Below are 25,095 nucleotides of genomic sequence, written 5' to 3' on the forward strand. Positions count from 1 at the left end.
CTTTAAAAATCTGAAAAAAAACCCAGAAGGCATATTTATTAAGCAACTGATACACATAAGGAAAATATACATATCTTAAGGTGTACACTGTTTATTCAAGTTTATTAGTTAGTGGAACGTTTCTAGAAGGTAGAAATGCTGAGTACTGAACTGTCAACATATACTTTCAAATGTAGTTATAATCCAAACCCCAAATCATTTGTTACTTAATCCAATCTAAGGTAAAGGAAAGTTGAATGTTTTCAGAATTCCTGTCATATTTGCACATATCACTAAAGGAATTGTGGCAAGGATTCAAATCCCAGATGCCCTGCAAAGTAATGATTCACTTGCTCTTTGAGGTTGAGAGGGACAATCATTCTCCTACTATCAGGAATATCTTCCTCAGATCCTGGGGCTATCATGTGAGAATGTAGAAAAGTCTTCCGAGTCTCAAAGATCAAAGACAGACTCAGATACAGCTGTTAGATACTAGAAGAAAGAAAGTGCAGTGAAAAAAACAGAGAAAGTACCATTACTGTTAATCCATCCAAGATGCTGTGCAGTACTTCTCCTGGGGATGGTGCTCTGTGTACTGAAGAAGCTGTAGTATGGCCAGGCGTTTGGACAAACCCATCCCATAAGTCCAGCTACTGGAAAATTAGCGGGTTCCAGCTTAAGCTCACACTGTCTTGCCTTTCATATTTATGTTTCTAAAAGACCCAGATGATTCATTTGATTCAGTTCAAAGATACTGAGATTATAAATATTTTACTTGGACCGATGACGAATAAGACTGGATGGTCAATGATGTAGATGTATCATCTGTGGCATTCAAGTATATGTGTTATGAGGATACACAAATATTTGTGCATCTTAGGTTGTTCAGCGTCATTGACCCACATGGAGATAGTGAGACTGTTGCACGAATCAGGATAATTTCTCGTTACTGCTCAGGAAAGAAAGGTGAAAATATCATTAGTAGGTCACAGCAGAGCCATGTATTAAGTAGTCACGTTTTCTGTTATGATACTAAAGTCTATCATCACAAGTCAAATGTTTGTACTAAAGAATTTTGGGAAAAATAGCAAATGGCACAAAACAGTCAAACAGATTTCAATGGAGAGAACGGTGTACTCATTAAGTCGGAATGTATGAAAGAACTTCTGTTTTCATATGGAGTTGAACTTCAGGTGATACTGGTTTTTGAGAACAAGATGGTATCTATGTACCTACAGCATATTTCCTCTTTTTAAACTGTTGTTACAAAGATTGTATGTGAGCTGGAACCTGAACCCCACTGATCCCAGCCCACAGCTTCCTGCTCCCAAACTCCATGGGAGAAAGTGCTAACCACCTGGAGAGGTGGGCACTCCTAAGACTGCAGAGCGAGAGACCACCAATACTGTCCACACCTGCCCACATCCCTGGCCCAAGAGGAAATTGTATAGGGCCTCTGGGAATTGGAAGATAGGGGCACTCAAGCAGCAGGTCTACAGTGGTCCAGACACCACACAAATCTGAAGGTACCCAGTCAACAGCTTCCTGCACGTAAATCCTATGGGAGGGAGAGCTAAATCTTCAGAGGGGCAGACAAGCCTGCGAAGCCAGGAGAGACTACACTCTGCCCACATTTCTGAATCCAGAGGAATACACCTAATCCAATCTGGGACCCTGGTGCACCGGGGCCCCAGGAAAGGACTGGGCAGGCGCTTCTGGTTGCTGCCCTCACAGAGAACTCAAAAGCAGGCCCACAAGAGCAACTTCAGCCAAGGGACCAGAGGTAAGACCACCATTTCTGCTCCAAGTGACCTGCATGTTGGACTCAGGACTCATGCCCATAGAAACGTCTAAAGACCAGGAGACAGGAAAAACTACACACGTGAAAGCAGACCACACTGTTCCCATAACTGTCCGAAAGAAAAAGGAAAACAGGTCTACAGCACTCCTGATACACAGGCCTATAGAATGGTTTAGCCACTGCCAGAAATAGCAGAACAACGTAACACCAGAGACAATCTGATGGCGAAAGGCAAGCACAGGAACCCAAGTAACAGAAAGCAAAACTACATGGCATCATGAAGAAATCCCACTAAAATCAGGGACTAGACAAGGCTGCCCCCTCTCTCCCTACTTATTCAATATAGTTCTTGAAGCTCTAGCCAGAGCAATCAGACAACAAAAGGAGATGAAAGGGATACGGAATGGAAAAGAAGAAGTCAAAATATCACTATTTGTAGATGGTATGATAGTATATTTAAGTGATCCCAAAAATTCCACCAGAGAACTAAATCTGATAAAAACCTTCAGCAAAGTGGCTGGGTATAAAATTAACTCGGATAAATCAGTAGCCTTCCTCTACACAAAATAGAAACAAGCCTAGAAAGAAATCAGGGAAACGACATCTTTCATAATAGTCCCAAATAATATAAATTACCTCGGTGTGACTTTATCCAAGCAAGTGAAAGATCTGAATGAGAAGAACTTCAAGCTTCTGAAGAAAGAAATTGAAGAAGACCTCAGAAGATGGAAAGATCTCCCCTGCTCGTGGATTGGCAGGATTAATATAGTAAAAATGGCCATTATACCAAAAGCAATTTACAGATTCAATAGAATCCACATCAAAATACTAATCCTATTCTTCAGAGAGTTAGACAAAACAATTTCCAAATTAATCTGGAATAATAAAAAACCCAGGATATCTAAAACTATCCTCAACATTGAAAGAATATCCGGGGGAATAACGATCCCTGAACTCAAGCAGTATTACAGAGCAATGGTGATAAAAACTGCATAATATTGGTGCAGAGACAGACAAATAGACCAGTGGAATAGAATCGAAGAACCGGAAATGAACCCACACACCTATGGTCATTTGATTTTTGACAAAGGAGCCAAAGCCATCCAATGGAAAAAGATAGCATTTACAGCAAATGGTGCTGGTCCAATTGGAGGTCAGCATGTAGAAGAATGCAGATTGATCCATGCTTATCACCCTGTACAAACCTTGAGTCCAAGTGGATCAAGGACCTCCAAATCAAACCACATACACTCAAACTGATAGAAGAGAAAGTGGGGAAGAATCTTGAACACATGGGCACTGGAGAAAATTTCCTGAACAAAACACCAATGGCTTATGCTCTAAGATCAAGAAATGAGAAATGGGATCTCATAAACTGCAAAGCTTCTGTAAGGCAAAGGACACTGTTGTTAGAACAAAACGGCAGCCAACAGATTGGAAAAAAATCATTACCAATCCTACAATTGATAGAGGCCTTATATCCAAAGTATACAAAGAACTTAAGAAGTTAGACTGCAGGGAGACAAATAACCCTTTTAAAAAATGGGATTCAGAGCTAAAGAAAGAATTCACAGCTGAGGAATGCTGAAGGGCTGAGAAACACCTAAAGAAATGTGCAACATCTTTAGTTATAAGGGAAATGGAATTCAAAACAACCCTGAGATTTCACCTCACACCTGTGAGAGTTGCTAAATTAAAAAACTCAGGTGACAGCAAATGCTGGCAAGGATGTAGATAAAGAGAAACACTCCTCCATTGTTGGTGGGATTGCAGACTGGTACAACCATTCTGGAAATCAGTCTGGAGGTTCCTCAGAAAATTGGACATTGAACTACCTGAGGACCCAGCTATACCTCTCTCGGGCATATACCCAAAAGATGCCCCAACATATAATAAAGACACATGTTCCACTATGTTCATAGCAGCCTTATTTATAATAGTGCGAAGCCTTAAAGAACCGAGATGCCCTTCAACAGAAGAATAGATACAGAAAATACAGTACATCTACATAATGGAATATTACTCAGCTATCAAAAACAATGACTTACGAAATTCATAGGCACATGGATGGAACTGGAAATTATCATCCTGAGTGAGGTAACCCAATCACAGAAAAACACACATGGTATGCACTCATTGATAAGTGTGTATTAGCCCAACAGCTCGTATTACTGTAGTTGCACAGAACAAATGAAACTCAAGAAGGATGACCAAAATGTGAAATCTATACTTGTTCTTTAAAAGGGGACAAGAATACCCTTGGGAGGGGATAGGGAAGCACAATTTAGAACAGAGGCAGAAGGAAACCCCATTCAGAGCCTACCGCAAATGTGGCCTATACATATACAGCCACCAAACTATGTAAGACGGATGAAGCAAAGAAGCACAGGCTGACAGGTACCTGATGTAGATCTCTCCTGAGAGACAGAGTCAGAATACTGCAAATACATAGGCAAATGCCATCATTAAACCATCTATCTGAGAATGGGATCGCCGTTGAAGGAATCAGAGAAAGGACTGAAAGAGCTTGAAGGGGTTCAAGACCCCATATGAACAACAATGCCAACCAACCAGAACTTCCAGGGACTAAGCCACTACCCAAAGACTATGCATGGACTGACCCTGGGCTCCAACCTCATAGGTAGCAATGAATAGCCTAGTAAGAGCACCAGTGAAAGGGGAAGCCCTTGGTCCTTCCAAGACTGTACCCCAGTGAATGTGTTTGATGGGTGGAGGGCAGTAATTGGGGGAGAATGGGGAGGGGAACACCCATAGAGAAAGGAAGGGGGAGGGGATAGGGGGATGTTGACCTGGGAACTGGGAAAGGGAATAACAATTGAAATGTAAATAAGAAATACCCAAGTTAGTAAAGATGAAAAAAATTAAAAAAAGATTAAAGGTATAAAATATTATATCTAATTCATTGAAAATGTTCTGATAAATTATTATTTTAATATATAGCAACAGCTAATCCAAACTAACAAACACTTAACAAGGGGAACATATCCAATTTTTTTTAACCAATCATAATTATTTGAGTGAGTTAAAGATCTAGTTTCTTCTCTGTTGTGTATTCTCTGACTGCAGGTTACTCTTTTCTATATCCCCAGGATATCTTTAAAGTATATTATATAAAATAGATCTTACATGCCATGTATTACGTTAAATCATGGAATAGAAATGCCATTCTCTCTCTCCTTCTCTCTCTCTCTCTCTCTCTCTCTCTGTTTCCTTCTCTTCCACCCTTTCTGTCTGTGTGTGTGTGTGTGTGTATACATATATATAATATATATGGATATATAAATATTCTGGATATATATAGATTATATAGATGTATAGATTATATATTTATATATATAGATATCGAGATAACGAGATATAGAGACATAGAGACATAGATATAGATATAGATATAGATATAGATACAGATACAGATACAGATACAGATACAGATATAGATATAGATATAGATATATACACACACAGAATCTGATTTGGGCATGTTTGGACCCCGGGCTTATGCTAAGTGCCGAGATGAGTAAGCTTTGCAGCTGTGATGACTGCTAAATGGTTCCCAATTATTTGCTTATACTCATTGCACATCTTTCGGGACTTCAATACATCTGTTACACCTGTGCCAGTATGATTGCATTCAGGATCAGCCTGGGCATGAGGTCCCCTGTTCAGTTTCTTGGGTTCATGTTTTTCTGGTTTCCAGGTGAAAAAAATTTAAATAGCGAATTCATTGTTACACAGGCATTTGGGAAATGACCTTTATTCATCATGCATAACTGTGCATATTTGATATGTCTCCACTCCTAGGTGTCAGATGTGACATCCAGATGACTCAGTCTCCATCCTCCATGTCTGCCTCTCTGGAAGAAACTTACTATGACTTGCCAGGCAAGTCATAGCACTAGCAGTAAATTAATATTGTTCCAGTGGTAATCATGGAAATCTAAGCACTTGATCTATCTTGTAACCAGTTTGTCAGATGGAGTCCCATCAAGGTTCAGCGGTAGTGTACCTGGGTCAGATTATTCTCTCACCAACAGCAGCCTGAAGTCTGAAGACATGGAAATCTAATATTCTCTGCAGTATTAAGAGTCTCCTCTCATGGTAATACAAGTCATTACATAAATCCCCATGGAAGCAGAAGTGAAAGGCTCAGATGTCCCAGCTGCTTCTCCTCATGAGGGACCCTGTGAAACTTTCTCAGATGTCATGGGTTTTTAGCAAAGGTAATGAAGTGTCATTTATTTGTCTAGATGAAGCTAAATCTTTCATTTTGTACCCTATATTTCAGTCTCTTCATCTTCAACAATGTAGAGCACCAAATATATTTTCTGCCTTAACAGAGGACACAGTCTTTACCTTTGCAGAGTTGCAACATAAGCTGGGACTCATGAAGAATAGTTGAAGTTTCTCCTGACTTTCCAAGTGCATATAATTAAATAAAAATTGTAGTTAGTAATTGTCAGTATTTAAGGGGCAGGGAAAGATAGCCTAGAGAATCTGACAGTGGAAAGATTTTTTTGGTTTTCTCAGAAATGCTAGGACACATGTGTCAGGGGAAGAGAAGACTGCCTGAATATCATCTGTGCTGTGTCTTGAAATTCCAGAACGTGGTACTGATGCTCCCAGCCGTCTGCATCACTTCACACAGGATTATTCTGGCTCTTATTGTCACAGCTCTGCTTATGTCAAACAAATACCATTAAGTCATACTTATATTACTTCTTATCCTTTGGCATGGAGTGGAATTCCTATTTCCCTATATGAAATAATAGATAATAAAGGGTTTTCTTAAAGATAATTCTAGAAATTGCATTATTGAACAATTGAATTCTGCAGCATAGTTTTTGAAACAAACAAAACACCAATCAGGAACAGATTTCTACATGTTATTCCCTTATGTTTTTAGAAATTGTGTCTGTGTAAGTTCTATTTCCCATATCTTTATGATATTCCATTTATGTAGTCCCCTCTCTGTGTACCTACAGTACAGACAGTTTCTCTCTCTCTCTCTCTCTCTCTCTCTCTCTCTCTCTCTCTCTCTCTGTTTCTCTCTCTCTCTTTGTGTGTGTGTGTGTGTTTGTGTATTTCGTCTGTCCCTTCTTCCTTTCCTCTCAGTCTCTCTTAGCCTAAGTTTTATTTATTTTTTTAATTTTTCATAGATAAAACACATGTATTCCAAACATATAATCTGTTCCACCCTTCATACCTGCAAACCTTCACCCTTACATACTATCACCTACCCGATGAGAGAATAATATCTTTTCGTGGAAACTGTAGTGTGTAACAGTGTCACAGTTTACTCTACAGTACACACTTTTGTGTATACTTCAAAGCATGCAAAACTTCATTGCAATTACTCATTGGCCTGGTACAAGACGACTCTGCCTTCTGATTCTCTATCACTATTGCAACTTCACTGGGACTTCTATTGGATATCCTGTTGCTGTCCTGTGGAGATGCTGTAGTTTTGATTTGCAGGACTTACTCCATTATGCACTCCTGCAAGTCATCGATGGGTTAGATGTTTTGTTGAGACAATTCAAAACAATGGATCTAGGCCTGAGGTTATCTTTTCTCCAATTCTGCTGTCCACATCTATGCTCTTGTAGGCTCACCAGCAACCTCCACAATCAGTGCCAGATCTATCTTGCTGTCCAGGTGAGGTGTAGGGCCAGCTCTTTCTAAGGGTGTAGCTGGTGATGGAAATGATCTGTTCTTCCACTCTGGTGACCTCAGGGAGAAGGGGTGAGAAAGAGTAGGAAGATCTGTTTTCCTTGTCTGCACCATTGACAGCTGATAAGATGTAGCATCAGCTTTATTGTGCTCAGGCTTTAGGGAATGGGTCACTTGTATCCTGCATATGCAGGACCAGTACTAATGTGTTGTCCAGGTCACATGCATTCTGTTTAAAGTGCTGTGGAAGCTGAGGGTCAGAGCCAGCTCTCCTGCTCTTATAACCAAATTGAGGCTAACTCTCCTGTCATTTTCCAGAAGCAAGGGCAAAATGGAAAGGATGTGATTTCTCTCTCCCACTGCACAGTAGCAGTGGAAGGGCCAGCTCTTCTACAGTCATTCTTCCAAGAACAGCTCCCTTACAACCTTACCGTCCAGGGTCAGCTCTACTATGCTGTGCAGGTGAGATTCAAGGTCTAGTCTTTGGAATACTGCAGCAGAAAAGGGACAAATCAAGATCTCCCACACCAATATCCTTATCCTCGTAGCCAGATTTTCTGCCTGTTGTAGGTGGCAAAAGGTGAGGAGGGACATCCCTACCTTGGGCATGTCGCCACATGTCAGAGAAGTGGCAGAGCCAGCTTTCTCATAACCAGGCCCTCAAGTCCAGCTGCTCTGTCCCCTGCAATCAGTATCAGCTCTATACAGCTACCTTGGCAAGTTGCCATGTGTGCTGTCCTGAGTGCTGAACCTGAAGATAGCAAGTCCCACTCTCCTGTTTTCATCATGGCAGCAAGATATCTCCTGCTGGCCATAGATGGTAATGTGTGAGCATCCCCCCCAACACCTCTCTCTCTCTTTCTCTCTCCCTCTCTCTCTCTCTCTCTCATCCATGCCCTGCAGGAGAAATGTGCTAAGGAAAGCTATCTAATGCTTGTTTCTATCCTCTGGGCCAGCTCACCCAAAACTCCTACAATGTGTGTTCTCTGATTTTCCCAAGTACTGCAAGTGGTTAGGACCAGGTTTAACCTTCCTTCTCTCATGTTCTTATGATCATCTGTACTACAATGAGCAGGTGCGTGGTAGAGCAAAGTTTGCACTGCTGTCAGACATCAGTGTGTCCCCAGGGCAGCAGCTCAGTCCATCTATGTCTACCTGGACTTTGATGGTAACTGACCCTGCTCCTACAGGGCCAAGGACCTCTCTATGGTCTCAGGTGCATCCTCAGCTACACCCATCATCTGTTCCTCATAACCCTTGTCTCCAGTGCTGCCTATCTTCTTTGTGCCCACATCCTTCTGTTTCTCCTTTTTCACTTCTCTACCATGTTTTTGCTTCTCTTAGCTCTGCATCTGGGCTCTGAGTATCAGGGGTTGTTTCAGAATTGGATTAAGGAGTTCTATATCCTTCTCATATATTCTGGTTCTAGACAGGATCATCTGAGGCATGGACTGTTTCCCAGGCCTCCCCTCAGCTAGAATGTTGGTCATCTCAGTTGAGCTCCTTGTTTGGGCACCATGTTGTCACTGCGCTGGTCATCTTGTGCTTGTTCTTTGCCCTGTCGCCAGAGTTGCCCCTTGCAACAGTTGTCTTTCATTCATGCCTAGTGATGATGGTCCGAAGTGTGGTTCTTCTAGTTTCTGTCTTCCTGTTATTGGACACTGTCTGGGCCTGCATGGTTCTGGTCTGGTTGTTTTGAGGGTTGTTGTTTTCAGGGAATGTTAGGCTACTAATCGTTCAGATGTTTATCAGTCAGAATTCTGATCAGAGACACATCCTCTTTCTTCTCTGAAACATACTGACACATTTGTGTAACAAAAAAACTAACAAACAAAAAAACAAAAAACAACAACAACAACAACAACAAAAAAAAAAAACCCAAAAACCCAAAACCCTGCTTTACCTGCAGGTGGCAGAAGAACACAACAATCATAATTAGTGCAATTTTATACAACCAAGAAGAATAAAGTAAGAAGATATAATACCACTTTTATCGGCCTTATATTTTCTTATTTATGCTGTCATTTAACTTTACACATCAATTTTAGACTGAGTTTACTAACATTTAATACTCTTTCAGGTATATTATTGGCATTACATTGAGTTTATTTGCAAATTGGAGATGATCTTTTAAAAGCCATTTATGAGACTGGAGAGAATGTCCAGTGGGTAAGAGCATTTTTGGTCTTGATAGGGGTCTGTGATTGATTCTTACCCATTAGGTATCCCACTACTGTTTTTATCTTCATTTGCAGAGAATTCAGTACCATATTCTGTCCTTTGAGGAGCAGTTACATAATGCCCTTACAAAATTGCAAGAAAACATATATAAGGGTTTAAAGTACAATATTCCACATTATGGCCACAGATATATTCTCTGTTCACTTCTGTGTCCTTTTCCATTCAAGGGATATTTTGTAACCCTCTAAGGATATAGAGAAAATTTCCTCCTTTTAGGATATACATGAAAAGACAAGCAAACAGAAGGAAGCCCTTAAAGAGGTAATACATAAATCCCTTAAAGAAATACAGGAAATTACATTCAAATACAAAAAATCCAAGATCTAAGTATGGAAATAGAAACAATAATGAAATAAAAGATGAAGGAACCATTGAGATGGACAACCTAGGAAAGACATCAGAAGCTACAGATTCAAGCATTTCGAACAGAACTCAGGGGATTGAAAAGAGAATCTGAGACATAGAAAATATGAACACCTTGGTGAAAGAAAATACAAAGTATAAAAAGCTCCCAACCCAAAACACCTAGGAAATTTGGAGCACAATGAAAAGGCCAAATCTAAGAATATTAGGAATAGAAGAAAGTGAAAATTTCTAGAGCAAAGGGCCAAAAACCATCTTCAACAAACTCATAGGAAAAAACTTTCTTAACCTAAAAAAGATGGCCATAAACATACAAGATGCCTACAGAACACCACTTTGACCAGAAAAGAAAATTGTTCCTCAACATAATAATCAAAACACAAAATGCACAGAAAGAATATTAAAAGTTGTAAGGGAAAAGGCCAAGTTCATATAAATGAAGACATATGGGTATAGGATCAGACACCTCAACAGACTCTAAAAACAAGAAGATGTTTGACAGAGTTCTTACAGGCCAAAAAATACCAATGTTGCCAGCTCAGATTACTCTACCCATAAAAAATATCAGTTACCATAAATGGAGAAACCAAGATATTTCATGACAAATCAAATGTGAACAACCTACATCTAAAGTATCTTTTCTATTTTGTGTCATGTATATACTGTCGGAATTTTATTTCTGCAGATGGCTTGTTTTGGGTATTAGGTATACATATTTTCAGTTTGACACGTATTTTTTTCCAGTGGATCTATTTTTTAATTTAATTTTATTTTTTTCAAAATTTTCTTTATTTATATTTAAAATGTTTCCCCTTTCACGATTTCCACTCCATAAACCCTCTATCTCATCTCCCTATCCCTGATTCTATGAGGCTGCTTCCCCACCTACCCACCTACTCCCTCCTGCTTTCCTGCCCTGGCACTCACCTGTATTGTGGCATCAAGCCCTCACAGAACCAAGTGCCTCTCCTCCAATCAATGATCAACAAAGCCATTATCTGCTACATAGTCTGCTGGAGCCATGGGTCTCTCCATGTATACTCTTTGGTTAGTGGTTTAGTCCCTGGGATCTCTTCTAATGAACACAAAATTCTTTATAATCATTTCATTCCTGTTTTCTTCCAAATGTGCTGGAGAGGCTGCCTCAATTTCTTCCATTAGAGGGAGGTATAGCTCTTGTTTTTTCACTACAGTGATTGCAATTCAGTCACTATTTCCATAAGGTCTTTCAATTTTCTCTTTTCAAGTAGCTATCTATTCATACGTAGTTTCAAAAAGTAATAGACAGAATTCTGCACTGTGCACACAAACTTCTTGGGTTGATATCTTTTAAATAGAATAAATAAGGAAATTGAAATAATTTATATATTACTATGCTTATTTGCACTTATTTGCTCCCAGAGGATGTTGTGTGTGCATTTTTGAAGTATCTAAGTATACTAGTCATGTAACTAGTCTGTGTTTTCAGAGCCATAATTATTCATTTACCAGCACTTCTACCACAGAAAACATTGGGGTAAGTATGCATTTCCCTATTCATAGGAAGGGCTACAGAAAAAGCCTCACACAATGTGTACAATGTGATATTGGTCTATTTTACTCTGTAGCCTTGTCAAGCGATGTGCATGAAGAATTAGCTTTTCTTTGCTTACAAGTAGCAGTCCATGGTATTGAAGAACCCACTTCACCATGTTACTAGAGAAGGAATATTTAAGATCTTACATAGTTCTAGCTGCTTCTGGAAGAATTTTATTTATTTATTTATTTATTTATTTATTTATTTATTTATTTATTTATTTATTTATTTATTTATTTTTACCCTTGAATTTTATTCCCGTCCAAGTCTACCCCTATTTTCCACATCACATACCTCTTATCCCTCCATCCTTCCACTTGTACTCCTTTCCCTGCAAGGCTGTCCCTATCCCACCTACTCCACCAGACCTCTATATGTCCTGTGACCTCCAGTCTCTTGAGGATTAGGTGCATCATCTATGACTGAACACAGATCAGGGTATCCTCTGCTCTATATGTGTTGGAGGACTCAACTCAGCTGGAGTATGCTGCCTGGTTGGTGTTCCGGTGTCTGAGAGATCTCAGGGATTCAGGTAAATGGAGACTGGTGGTCCTCTTGCAGGGTTACCCTCTCCTCTCCTTCTTCCAGCTTTTACGTTATTTAACCAGGGGGGTCATCAGCTTCTCTTTTTGGATGAGTGCACATGTCTGCATCTGAGTCAGCTGCTTGTTGGGTCTTTTGGAAAGCAGTCATGATAGGATTCTTTTTAGTGAACACCCCATAGCCTCAGTGAATGTGTCAGATCTTGGGGCCTCCCCTTGAACTGGATCCCACTTTGGGCCTATTGCTGGACCTTCTATTCCTCAGACTTCTGCACTTCCATTCCTGCATTTCTTTCAGACTGTAACAATTATGGATCAGAGTTTTGACCTGTGGGATAGGAGCAACATCCCTCACTTGATGCCATGTCTTTCTGCTGGAGGTTGGTTCAATAAGTTCCCTTTCCCCACTGTAGGGCATTTCATCTAGGGTCTTCCCATCCCTTGAGTCCTGAGGTCTCTGGTACATTCCAGAGTGACCTCCCAACCTCCTTCCTCCCGCAGAATCCTGTTTCCATTCTGTCTGCTGACCCTAAGGGCTTCAGTTCTTTCCTCCCACCCAATACCAGATCAGGTTCTCCTCTCTGCCAACCCTATCCCCTTTCCCTCCTCTGTTCTTCACTCCCTCCCCCTATTGTGGTTCCTTTTTTCTCTTTTCCAAGTGGGACTGAGGTGCTCTCTCTTTGAACCTTCAGCTTGTTGACATTTTTGAAGAACACTTATCAAGCATTTTTTACTTTTACTTGTTTTGGTGTGAAAATGAGTTTTCATTTCTCTGCAAAGGGACCCAAGTTCTTCTTTTAAACTTGAATTCTATAATAATTCTTCTTTTAGTGGTAGAAACATTTGCAAAAGTGTTTTTGAGTGTTATGACTTTATACTCTCATTAAAAATCTCTTATTACCCACCTCTCTTTAATCCTTACAATTAGGATGCTTATAGTATATTTTATTTTTTGCCATTCCATACATAGCTCTAAAAAGAATTTCTATACCATGTTATGATATTTAACTTTTCAAAATAAGATATACATATATATATATATATGTATGTATATATATTCTTCTTATCTTATTCAGGTTGTCATCCATGCTTGTACTTTTCTGTGTTTGGATTTGAATCTTTATATTCTTAATGGTGTAATTTTATTCATTTTGAATGTTTTTCTTTTTACATCCTAAATAAAAGACCACATTTGAATACATAATTTCTATGCATTGCACTGTAGGTTGTAATCTATCATTATACCCACCAGCTAATTTCTATTGTAGACTCAAATTTTTGAGGTCTAAAGAGTTAATAGCTCCTCTTATGTTGTTGCAATTAAGTCAGCAAACCACACAAAATCAATTCAGTATTATTTGTATCTTTTCTCGCTCTACTAGAATTTTCAGTGATAGGCTATCATTTGATTAAATTCTGGATTTTAAGTATTTTCATTTTTGGCACAGTAAATAACCACTTACATATATTTTAATTATTCTCTCTACACATCACTCTCTTGGAATATTTTATTAAATTAATTATACTCTATCAAAATTATTATGAATATATAATTTCATATAAAGTTGGTTTTTTTCTTGATGTGTTTTCTATTATTTTGCTTTCTTTTTGTAATTGCATATTTTTATATACATTTCAAATGTTATTCCCTTCCCTGGTCTCTCTTCCATAAACTCCCTCTCTGATCCCTCCTCCCCTTTCTTCTATGAGGGGGTTCCACCTCCCCAACACCCTTTTCCTGCTTCCCCCATGTATTCCCCTAAGCCTTGGCAGGACCAGGCCTTCTACTCCCACTGTTGTCCAACAAGGCCATCCAATGTTACAGATGCAGTTGGAGTGATGGATATGCCAATGAGTAGTCTCTGGGTAGTGGTTTTGTCCCTGGGAGCTCTGGTTGGTTGATATTGTTGTTCTTATGGGATTGCAAACCTTTTCAGCTCTTTCAAACCTTACTCTACCCGCTCCATTGGGGACCCCATTCTCAGGTCAATGGTTGGCTGTTAGCATACTCCTTTTTGTTTGTTATGCTTTGGTTGAGACTCTCAGGAGACAGTTATATCAGTCTCCTGTCATCATGCACTTCTTGGCTTCATCAATATTGTCTAGTATTGATAGCTGTATATATGTATACACACACACACACACACACACACACACACACACACACACACACACACACACAGACTGGATACCAAGGTGGGACAGGCTCTGAACATTGCTTCATTCTGTATTCTAAACTTTGCCTTCATATCTATTCCTATGAATATTTGTATTTCCCCTTTTAAGAAGGACTGAAACATGTGCAGTTTGGTCATCCTTCTTTAGCTTCATTTGTTCTGTGGATTGTATCTTGGGTAATTCGAAGTTTGGGGCTAATATCTACTTATCAGTGAGTACATAGAATGTGTGGGATATTGTGCTTGGGTTACCTCACTCAGCATGATATTTTCTGTTTCATCCATTTGACATACAATTCATGAAGTCATTGTTTTTGTAGTTGAGTAGCACTCAATTATTTAGATATACCACAATTTCTGTACCCACTCCTCTGTTGAAGGGCATATGGCTTCTTTCTAGTTTCTAGCTATTATAAATGAGGTTGGTGTGAACATAGTGGAACATGTGTCCTTTATGTTGGAGCATCATGTGTGTATATGCCCAGGGAGGTATATCTGGGTCCACAGTTAGTGCAATGTCCAATTTTCTGAGGAACCTCAAGAGTGATTTCCGGAGGGTTTTTAGCTTGCAATCCAAACAACAATGTAGGTGTGTTCCTTTTTCTCCACATCCTTGCCAGCATCTTTTTCACCTGAATTTTTGATATTATCCATTCTGACTGCTGTCAGGTGGAATCTCAGGGTTGTTATTATTTGCATTTCTCTGATGACTAAGGATGTTGAACATTTCTTTAGGTACCTCTCAGAAATTTGAAAATCATCTGCTGAGAATTCTTTTTTAGCTGTGTATCCCTGTATTTAATAGGTTTATTTTATTTTCTGGAATCTACCTTCTTGAGTTCTTTGTATATATTGGGTTTAATCCCTCTATTTGATGTAGGGTAGGTAAATGTCTTTTCCCAATCTGTTGGTTGCTGTTTTATCCTAATGACAGTGTCCTTTGCCATATAGAAGCTTCACAATTTAATGAGGTCCCATTTGTTTATTCTTGATCTTATTGCATAAGCCATTGGGGTTTTGTTCAGGAAATTTTCCCCAGTGCCCATGTGTCCCAGGCTCTTCTCTACATTTCCTTCTATTAGTTTGAGTCTATCTGGTTTTATGTGGAAGTCCACTTGCACTTAAGCTTTTTACAGGGCAATAAGAATTGGTCGATGTGCATTCTTCTACATGCTGACCTCCAATTCAACCAGCATCATTTGTTGAAAATACTATCTTTTTTTCCCACTGGATTGCTTTAGCTTCTTTGTCAAAGATCAAGTGACAAAAAGTGTTTGGGTTCATCTCTGGGGTCTTCAATTTTATTTCACAGATCTACCTGTTTGTCTCTGTACCAATACCATACACCTTTTATCACTATTGCTCTGTAATATAGCTTGAGGTCAGGGATGGAGATTCCCCCAAGAACTTCTTTTATTTCTGAGGATAGTTTTGGCTATCCTGCATTTTTTCTTATTCCAGATGTCTTGCAAATTGTTGTTTCTAACTCTAGAAGAATTGATTTCAACTTTCAATGGACATTGTATTGAATCTGTAGATTGATTTTGGTAAAATGAACATTTTTACTATATTAATCCTGTATGGAAAACCTTTCCATCTTCTGAGATTTTTTTTTTCAATTTCTTTTTTCAGAGACTTGAACTTCTTGTCATACAGATTTTCACTTGCTTGTTTACAGTCACAATTATCTATTTTATGTTATTTGTGACTATTGTGAAAGGTGTCATTTTCATACTTTCTTTTTCAGTCCATTTATCCTTTGAGTAGTGGAGGGTTACTGATTTATTTGAGTTAATTTTATACCCAGCCAACTTTGCTGTGCTTGTTTATCAGGCTTAGTGATTCTCTGGTAGAACTTTTGGGGTCACTTACATATACTATCATTCCTAATCTTACCACAACTTTTAATATTAAAGGGTGTTTAATAGTGTCAAATGATTTTTCAGCTTTTAATGAGATGTTCATGTGTATTTTTTTGTTTTGAGTTTGTTTACGTAGTGGATTCTATTGACGGGTTTCCATATGTTGAACCATCCCTGGATCCCTGGGATGAAGCCTATTTGAGGATGATGGATGACCATTTTGATGTGTTCTTGAACTGGGTTTGCGAGAATTTTATGGAGTATTTTTGCTTTGATATTCATAAGGGAAATTGGTCTGAAGTTCTCTTTCTTTGTTGGGTCTTTATGTGGTTTAGGTGTAAGAGTAACTGTGGTTTCATAGAAGGAATTTGGCAGTATTCTGTCTGTTTCTATTTCTTGGAATATTATGGATAGTATTGGCATGAGGTATTCTATGAAGGTCTGATAGAAGTCTGCACTAAACACATCTGGTCTTCGGCTGTTTTTGGATTGGGGACTTTTTATAAATGCTCCTACTTTAGGAGATGCAGGGCTGTTTATATGGTTTATCTGATCCTGATTTAACTTTGGTACTTGGTATCTGTCTTGAAAAATGTCCATCTCCTCCAGATTTTCCAATTTTGTTGAATATAGGTTTTTGTAGTAGCATCTGAGGTTTTTTCCAATTTCCTCAGATCCTTTTGTTATGTTTCCCATTTCATTTCTGACTTCTTTAATTTGCATACTCTTTCTGTGCCCTTTGGTTACTCTGGCTAAAGGTTTATTTATCTTGTTGATTTTCTTAGAGAAACAGCTCCTGGTTTTGATGATTCTTTCTATAGTTCTTTTTGCTTCTACTTGTTTGATTTCATCCCTGAGTTTGATTACAACGTGCACATTTATTACTCTTGGCTGTATTTGTTTCTTTTTGTTTTAGAGCTTTTAGGTGTGCTGTCCAACTGCTAGTGTATGCTTTCTCCAGTTGCATTTTGGAGGCACTCAGAGCTATGAGTTTTCCTCTTAGCACTTCTTTCATTGTGTCCCTTCACAATGTGTCACCATTTTCATTAAATTCTAAAAAGTCTTTCAGATCTTTATTTCTTTCTGAACAAGTGATTGAGTAGAACATTGTTCAACTTACGTATGTATGTGGGTCTTCTGTCCTCGTTGTTGTTATTGATGACCAGCCTTAGTCCGTGGTTATCTGATAGGATACATGGGATTATTTCAGTCTTCTTTTATCTGTTGTGGCCTGTTTTGTCACCAATTATTTTGTCAGTTTGGGCAAGGTACCATAAGATGCTGAGAAGAAGGCATATTCTTTTGTTTTAGGCTGAAATATTCTATAAATTTCAGTTAAATCCTTTTGGTTCATAACATCTGTTAGATTCTCTATATCTCTTTTAGTTTCTGCTTCCATTATCTTTCCATTGATGAGAGTGGGGTATTGAAATGTCCCACTATTTTTGTGTGAGGTGCAATGTGTACTTTGAGCTTCAGTGAGGTGTCTTTTATGAATGTAGGTGCCCTTGCATTTGGAACCTAGATATTCAGGATTGAGAGTTTATCTTTGTGGATATTTACTTTGATGAATATGAAGTGTCTTTCCTCATCTTTTTTGATAACTTTAGACAGAAAGTTGATTTTATTCCATTGTAGAATGGCTACCCCTGATTTTTGTGGGACTTTTTTCTTGGAAAATTCTTTTTCAGTCTTTTACTGTGTTGTCCTGCCTGTCCTTGTCATTGAGGTATGTTTCCTTTATGTATCCTATGCTGGGTCCTCTTTATGTATTCAGGCTCTATCTTTTCTTTTTATTGGGGAATTTAATTCACGGATATTAAGAGATATTTGGGAATAGTGATTGTTGGTTCACGTTATATTTTTTGTTAGATTTGGAATTATGTTTGTGTGTCTCTCTCCTTTTGGGTCTTTTGCAAGTAGATGACTTTCTTGCTTTTTCTAGAGTATAGTTTTCCCCTTGCATTGGAGTTTTCCATGACTTATCTGTGTAGGGCTGGGTTTATGGAAAGATAATGTGTAAATTTGGTTTTGTCATGGAATATCTTGGTTTCTCCATCTACGTAAATTGAAAGTTTGGCTGGATATATTAGTCTGGGCTGGCATTTATATTCTCTTAGGGTCTGTATAACATCTGCCCAGGATCTTCTGGGTTTCATAGTCTCTGATGAGAAGTCTGGTGTAATTCTGATAGGTCTGCCTTTATATGTTAGTTGACATTTTCCCCCTCCTGGTTTTAACATTCTTTCTTTGTTTTGTGCATTTGGTGTTTTAACTATTATGTGACAGGAGGAATTTCTTTTCTGATCCAATATATTTGCAGTTCTGTAGGCTTCTTGTATGGTTACAGGTATCACTTTCTTTAGGCTATGATTGCTTTCTTCTATAATTTTGTTGAAGATATTTACTGGCCCTTTAAGTTGGGAGTCTTCGTTCTCTTCTATACCTTTTATCCTTAAGTTTGATCTTCCCCTTATGTCCTAGATATCCTGAATGTTTTGGGTTAGGGCCTTTTACATTTTCATTGACAACTATGTCAATGCTTTCTGTGGTACCTTCTGCCCCAGATGTTCTCTCATCTATTTCTTGTATTCTGTTGGTGATGCTTTTGTCTACAACTACTGGTTTCTTTCCTAGGTTTTTTCTTTTATCTCCAGGGTTTCCTCCCTTTGTGATATATTTATTCTTTCTATTTCTATTTTTAAATCCTGGATGTTAAATTCCTTAACCTGTTTTTGTTGTGTTCAACTCTAATTTGTTAAGGGTTTTTTTTGTTTCCACTTTAAGGGCTTCTATTTGTTTACCTGTTCTGTCTTGTATTTCTTTAAGGAAGTTATTTATGTCCTCTATCATGATCATGACAAATGATTTTAAATCGAAATCTTGCTTTGCTGGTGTGTTTGGATATCCAATATTTGCTTTGATGGGAGAAAACGGGTCTGATGATGCCAAGTATCTTGGTTTCTTTAGCTTAGTTTCCTGTGCTTCCATCTCTCCATCAGGTTGACTCTGGTGTTATGTTGTCTTACTATCTCTGACAGTAGCTTGACCCTACTGTATATCTGTGTGTCAGCAGTTCTGTAGAACTATTTTCTTACAGATGGATATGGGTAGAAAAAGCTGTGGAACCATTTCAGCTCAGAGCACAGGAAGAAAATACTAGAGGGTTCCTTTTCCAGTCTGCTCCTGGGTTTTTGTGTCCTGATGCCTGCAGACAGATTACTCAGAACTGAAGAGTTGCTCTTACCTCTGCTCTGAGCTGTGTCATGCTCCTGGTGACTGGTTTTAACACTGGATCCAGTCAGAAACTGGATGGTTTGTCACCCTGATATCACCAAACTTCTCTTTTACAGATTTTATATGATCTTACAGATAAGGTAATTTCTGAGATTCCCAGGATGCTTTTGACTTCACTTTCTTTAAATTCAAGAGCTGTAATGATTGTCAGAAACATAATTTGTCTCAATGTATATTTTTTTTTATTTAATACAAGGATGAAGTTTTGGCGGCATAGGAATTAATGTTATAATTTTAATCTATACTGTTTTCAAGTGCCCAGTTGAAAACCGAATCTTTTGTAGATTATACCATTAAGGAACATTAAGTAGTGGAAAAAATAAGAAATTCCTTAGATTAAAAAGTAACTGCATATTGTTTCTGAAGAAAAGTTATTTTTTGATTTTTTTGATTTTCATTTTTGTTTTTGTACTTTACTTTAGTCTCTTATGATCATTCTGGATCATTTTCATTCTTTTACTCTTTAACAAAGCTACTCTACTTATGTAGCCTCTACCACCATGCTCTTGTTCAACTCAGGTCCAGAAGCAGTATTTTGGAGTTATAATGGATATACATTTGAGAATCTGTCAGAGAAAAGAACCATGTCATCCTTTAAACTTACTTTTTAAAATTTTCTCCCCAGAGATGGTCACAGCTGACCATTAGTGTTTTATAACAATGAATAACTCTGAAACTCTCCCATCTTAAAATTTCCTGTTGTAACCACCTGATAGCAGTTCGAGAAATGATGGAATATTAAGGAAAGCCACAGCCTTAGAGACATCAAAGACAGTGTTTTCAATTGGCTCTCTGTGGCTACATGTCAGTGGATTCATAACTGATTAAAATATAATTTCCAAGACTGCTCTTGAGTTGCTGAGTCCTGAAGGCTCCAGGTAGGTTTCTCTGAGCAGAAGTTGTGCTCTTACCTCTGCTCTCAAGTTTACCAGCACTCCTGGAGACTGGCTTTCAGCTCCAGGCACAGGCAGAAACCTGAAGGATCCTTTCTCTGGCATCTCATAAGTTCCTGTGTTGAGAGGGGTCCAGCTGGGTTCCTCTTAGGACAGGAATATGAGCAGAAATGTTGGTCTCCTCAGATCTCTCCGGATTTTCTGCACTTCTGAGAGTCCAGCTCACTCCCCCACAGGACCTGGGCACAGAGAGTTGTGGAACCATGTCAGCTTCTGGCATAGGCAGAAACTGGAAGAATTTTGTCCCAGACTGCTTCTGGGTTCCTGTGTCCTGTGGACTCCAGGTGGGTCCTTCAGAGCAGAAGTAGTGGTCTTCCCTTTGTTCTCAGGTGTTCCAGAGTTCCTGGAGAATACCATTCAGATCTGTGCACAGGGGGAATCCAGAAGGATCTTGTCCTTGACTGCTCCTATATTTATGTGTCCACACGGTTCTAGGCAGGTTCTTCTTGCACCTGGATTGTGAGCAGAAGTGGTGGTCTCCCCTGAGCTCTCAGTATTTTCCACACTTCTGAGAGTCCAGCTCTCTGCTCCACAAGATCTGGGCATGGGGTCTACATTGGAGGGGTTAGATAAAGGATTGAAGGAGCTGAAGGGGTTTGCCATACCATAAGAACAACAATACCAACCTAAGAAAGCCCCAGCAACTAAACCAAAATCCAATGTGTAAACATGGCCATTGGCATACAGTTACATATGTAGCAGAGGTTGGCCTTGTTGGACACCGATGGGAGGAGAAGCCCTTCATCCTCCCAAAGTTCAACAGTCCAGTATAGGGTAATTTCAGGGCAGGGAGGTGGGAAGAGTTTAGTGCTATGTTGGGGGCACACCCTCATAAAAGTAGGGGGAGTGGGATGGGATAGGTGGTTTATGGACATGAAACCAGGAAAGGGGATTACATCTGAAATGTAAATAAATCCAACATCCAATTAAAAGATAGAATTTCTCTACAGTTCTAGATGTTAACCATCTCCTGAATTTACCTCAAGAATAATGAGATCTGTGGGTATCATCTAGACTACAGGGGCAAGACACTAATTCTAACACTATTCTTATCAGAAAATACCACCATAGCCTGAACAATGTGCACTATCCCCCAAAGTTTTTTTCATGTTAAAATCTCTCTGTATATCCCAACTATTTCTCTCCTTACCTGAAAAAACACATGTGATGAGCCATATATTTCAGAATGTTCATGTCATCTCAAACTCACAACGATACTTGAAAAGTTCTTTTGACATGTCCATTTCAATTTAAAACTTCTAGATCCTAGACTTGGATAGTTATAGAAAGAAAAGTTCAGTAAGGTCCATTATTCCCAAACTATTTGCTTGTATTCTCTGCTCAAAACATGGCCTTTATAAAACCTGTTTTTTTTTAAATCAGCTCAATAAGGGGACACACAAACCTCAACAAGTATAGGTATTTATTCAATATGTGTGAGTTAGAGTCTCTTGAGAAGCTGTCGAATGTTTTCAGAAGATAGAGATGATTACTACATACTGTCAGTACTAACTATCCTAGGCAGGTATAATCTCAAAACAAAGTTATTTAGTGCTTAACACAATCTAAGTTCTATTTGGAAAGGAAGGTTGAATGTTTCTGGAATTCTTTTAGTATTTGCACATATCTTTTAAGGGGCTGTATAAGAATTCAGATCCCAGATGCACTGTAAACCAATGATTTACTTGTCGTTCTAAGTAAAGATGAATTGTCACCCTCCTCTTATCATGAATGGAGAGAGTGAATCTTTCTTGAATTTTGTTGCTATTATATGAGAACTCAGACATGTTTTCCAAGCCTCAGAAATCATACAGATACACAAGTACAGTTATTAGATATCAGCAGAATAAGAGTGCAGAACAGAGACACAGACAGAGAAACAACATTACTATTAATCTACCCAAACCGTGCTGCATGGCACTCCTGAGGTAATAGTGTTTTGCATATTGAAGAAGCTGCCTTAGGACTAGGTATTTGTTCTCACACATCACTCAAGTCCAAGTCCTTGGAAAATCAGGTTATCCAGACTTATGCTGCAACATTGTTGGGGCTTTCATAATTGGTTTCTGAAAGACCCCAAGGATTCCCTGGCTTGTGGACAAAATATTAAAGACTGAATATATTTACTTCACCTGATGGTAAATAAAGATGGATAGTTGAGACAAAGGCATAGATGTGTGATCTATGGCATTCAAATATTGTTTTATAAGGATTCATAAATATTTCTTCATAGTAGCTTTTTTGGAGACTTTGACCTACAAGCAGGCAGTGAGGCTGCTGCCTGAATAAGCATAATGCCTCCAATTACTGCTAAAGAACAAAATGTAGAAATAGCAGTATTTTCCATTATAGTACTAAATTGTATCATCACCAGTCAAAGCTTTATACTGAAAAACCATGGGACCTAAGAGAAAATGGTTTAAAAAAGAGCAAAATTTGGAGAATTGCAAAATGAGCAAAAGTTATACCCCTTTAGTCTCTAAACATGAATGTACCTAGATGTTCACATGGAGTCAGAAGTTCAAGTGACTCATATTGCTTGGATCAAGGTATTATATGTGCATGTACAGTCTTTTTCCTCTCTTTGATCTTTAGTTTGCAAAGTTAGAACTATAAATCTCATGTTTTGATTCAGTGAATATGGTTATGAGAAATTGTCCTTTTAACTTCAAGAAATGTTTACTACAACCAATTTACAAGGGGAACACATTCTATTTTTTCAACCATTTTTAATTACTTTAGTGAGCTAAAAACTAATAGTTTTTTTCTCTGCTGTATATTCCCTGACAGCAGGATATTCTTCCATATTTCAGTAGTTTATCTATGAAATATTTTATTTAATATAGAGGCTAACTACATTACAAATGTCATCTGTAAGTTTAAATATTTGAAAAGAAATTCATTCTCTGGACACAATCACGTGGTTTTACCTCAGGCATGTGATGACCATAGACTTATGCTAAGTGATGCAATAAATAAGCCTTTGAATAAGAAAATAAATAAATAAGCAATATCTGGTTCCCACTGATTTGCATGCCCTTACTGCATAGTCTCAGGAATTTCTTCATATACCAGTCACACATATACTGTGCCATTGTCCTTACAGTCAGGACTCAGCATGGAAATGAGTGCCCATGCTCAGTTTCTTGGGTTCTTGCTGCTGTGCTTTCCAGGTAAAATGAACTAAAATGGGTATTTCGCTGATTAGCGTTGACTGGTATTTGGGCAATATCATCTTTTATAATGCTTAGCTATATAGATATTCATTACGTCTCTACTCTTAGGTGCCAAATGTGACATCCACATGACCCAGTCTCCATCCTACATGTCTGTGTCTCTGGGAGACAGTCACTATTACTTGCAAGGCAAGTCAGGACATTGGGAATTATTTAAGATGGTTCCAGCAGAAACCAGAGAAATCTCCTAAGCAAATGATTTATGATGCAACCAACTTGGCAGATGGGATCCCATCAAGGTTCAGTGGCAGTAGGTCTGGGTCAGATCATTCTCTGACCATCAGCAGCCTGGAGTCTGAAGATATGGCAATCTATCACTGTCTACAGTATAAAGAATCCCCTTTCACAGTGATACAAGTCATACCATAAACCTCATTGGAGCAGAAGTGAGAGGCTTGGTTGTCCCATCTGTCTCCCTTCATGAACCACCACTCTAAGCATTTTTCAGATGTCACAAGCAAAGTCTGACAGTACAATAAAAAGGAAATCCTTAAGAAAGCCATTACTGAAAGACCAGGAAATCTGTATTTCTAATTAAACTAAATCATTAGAATGATGAGATCTCTGAACTTTTTCATGGCTAGGGATCAAAGATATTTGAAAACTACCGAAGTATTACTTTCAGTTTCATAGAAGTAAAATTTGAAGTAAACAGAGGTTAATGGAACTTTTGGAGAACGGTGGATATTTAGAAGTTTCTGACTTGTGACCCCATGAATGACCTAGGACAGTTAAATTCAAAAGAAGAAGGGAGAAAGAATATTAAAAATGTTGGTGGAGATAGTAGTTGGTGGCTAGAGAAATGGTCAAACAGTTGAGTACTGGCTGATCTTGCAGAGGACATGGCTTCACTTGTTAGCATGCACATGGTGGCTCACAACCATTTAAAACTCTAGTTTTATGGAATCTGCTGACTCCCTTTGGCTAGGCTGGGCACAGAAATCAAAACATCATGCATATTTGCCATTAAAACCATTCTTATCTATAAAATTAAATAAAATGCACCTTAAAAGCAGAAAGCAGATAAGCAAGAGGAAGTTGTAATGATACATGATAGGAAGTGGAAAACAACTTGTGACTAAAGCAAGAGCTCAGTTGGTGGGAGTCAGTGATGGAGGCACCATAGGCTAAAACAGACAACACTCTCATTCCTACACCCAGAAATTGCCCACAGTGTTTACAGGACTTCACATCATTGATGGCATGTAATGTTTCTGTGATTCTTCTTGCTTGGCAGGCTTGCATTTAAGGAAGATCCCATTCTATCACACATTAAGAGAGACTAAGCTAATCTGTAGTCTGTAGACCTAGAAATAAGAAACAGAAAGAAGTCAGTGAGCCAGAAAGCAACCTCTACAGATGTATTCGTGCACAGAA

The 25,095-nt window shown here is 38.6% G+C and overlaps 2 pseudogenes; one reads left to right on the forward strand and one right to left on the reverse strand.

The window, feature by feature from the left end:
• Positions 1-9,188: 9,188 nt before the first annotated feature.
• Positions 9,189-9,290, reverse strand: LOC120102731 (small nucleolar RNA SNORA17; annotated as a pseudogene).
• Positions 9,291-23,600: 14,310 nt separating this feature from the next.
• On the forward strand, positions 23,601-24,087 carry Igkvl-ps17 (immunoglobulin kappa variable like, pseudogene 17; annotated as a pseudogene).
• Positions 24,088-25,095: the final 1,008 nt, after the last annotated feature.

This window comes from Rattus norvegicus, chromosome 4 (assembly GCF_036323735.1).
Source record: "Rattus norvegicus strain BN/NHsdMcwi chromosome 4, GRCr8, whole genome shotgun sequence".
NCBI classification, from domain to species: domain Eukaryota; kingdom Metazoa; phylum Chordata; class Mammalia; order Rodentia; family Muridae; genus Rattus; species Rattus norvegicus.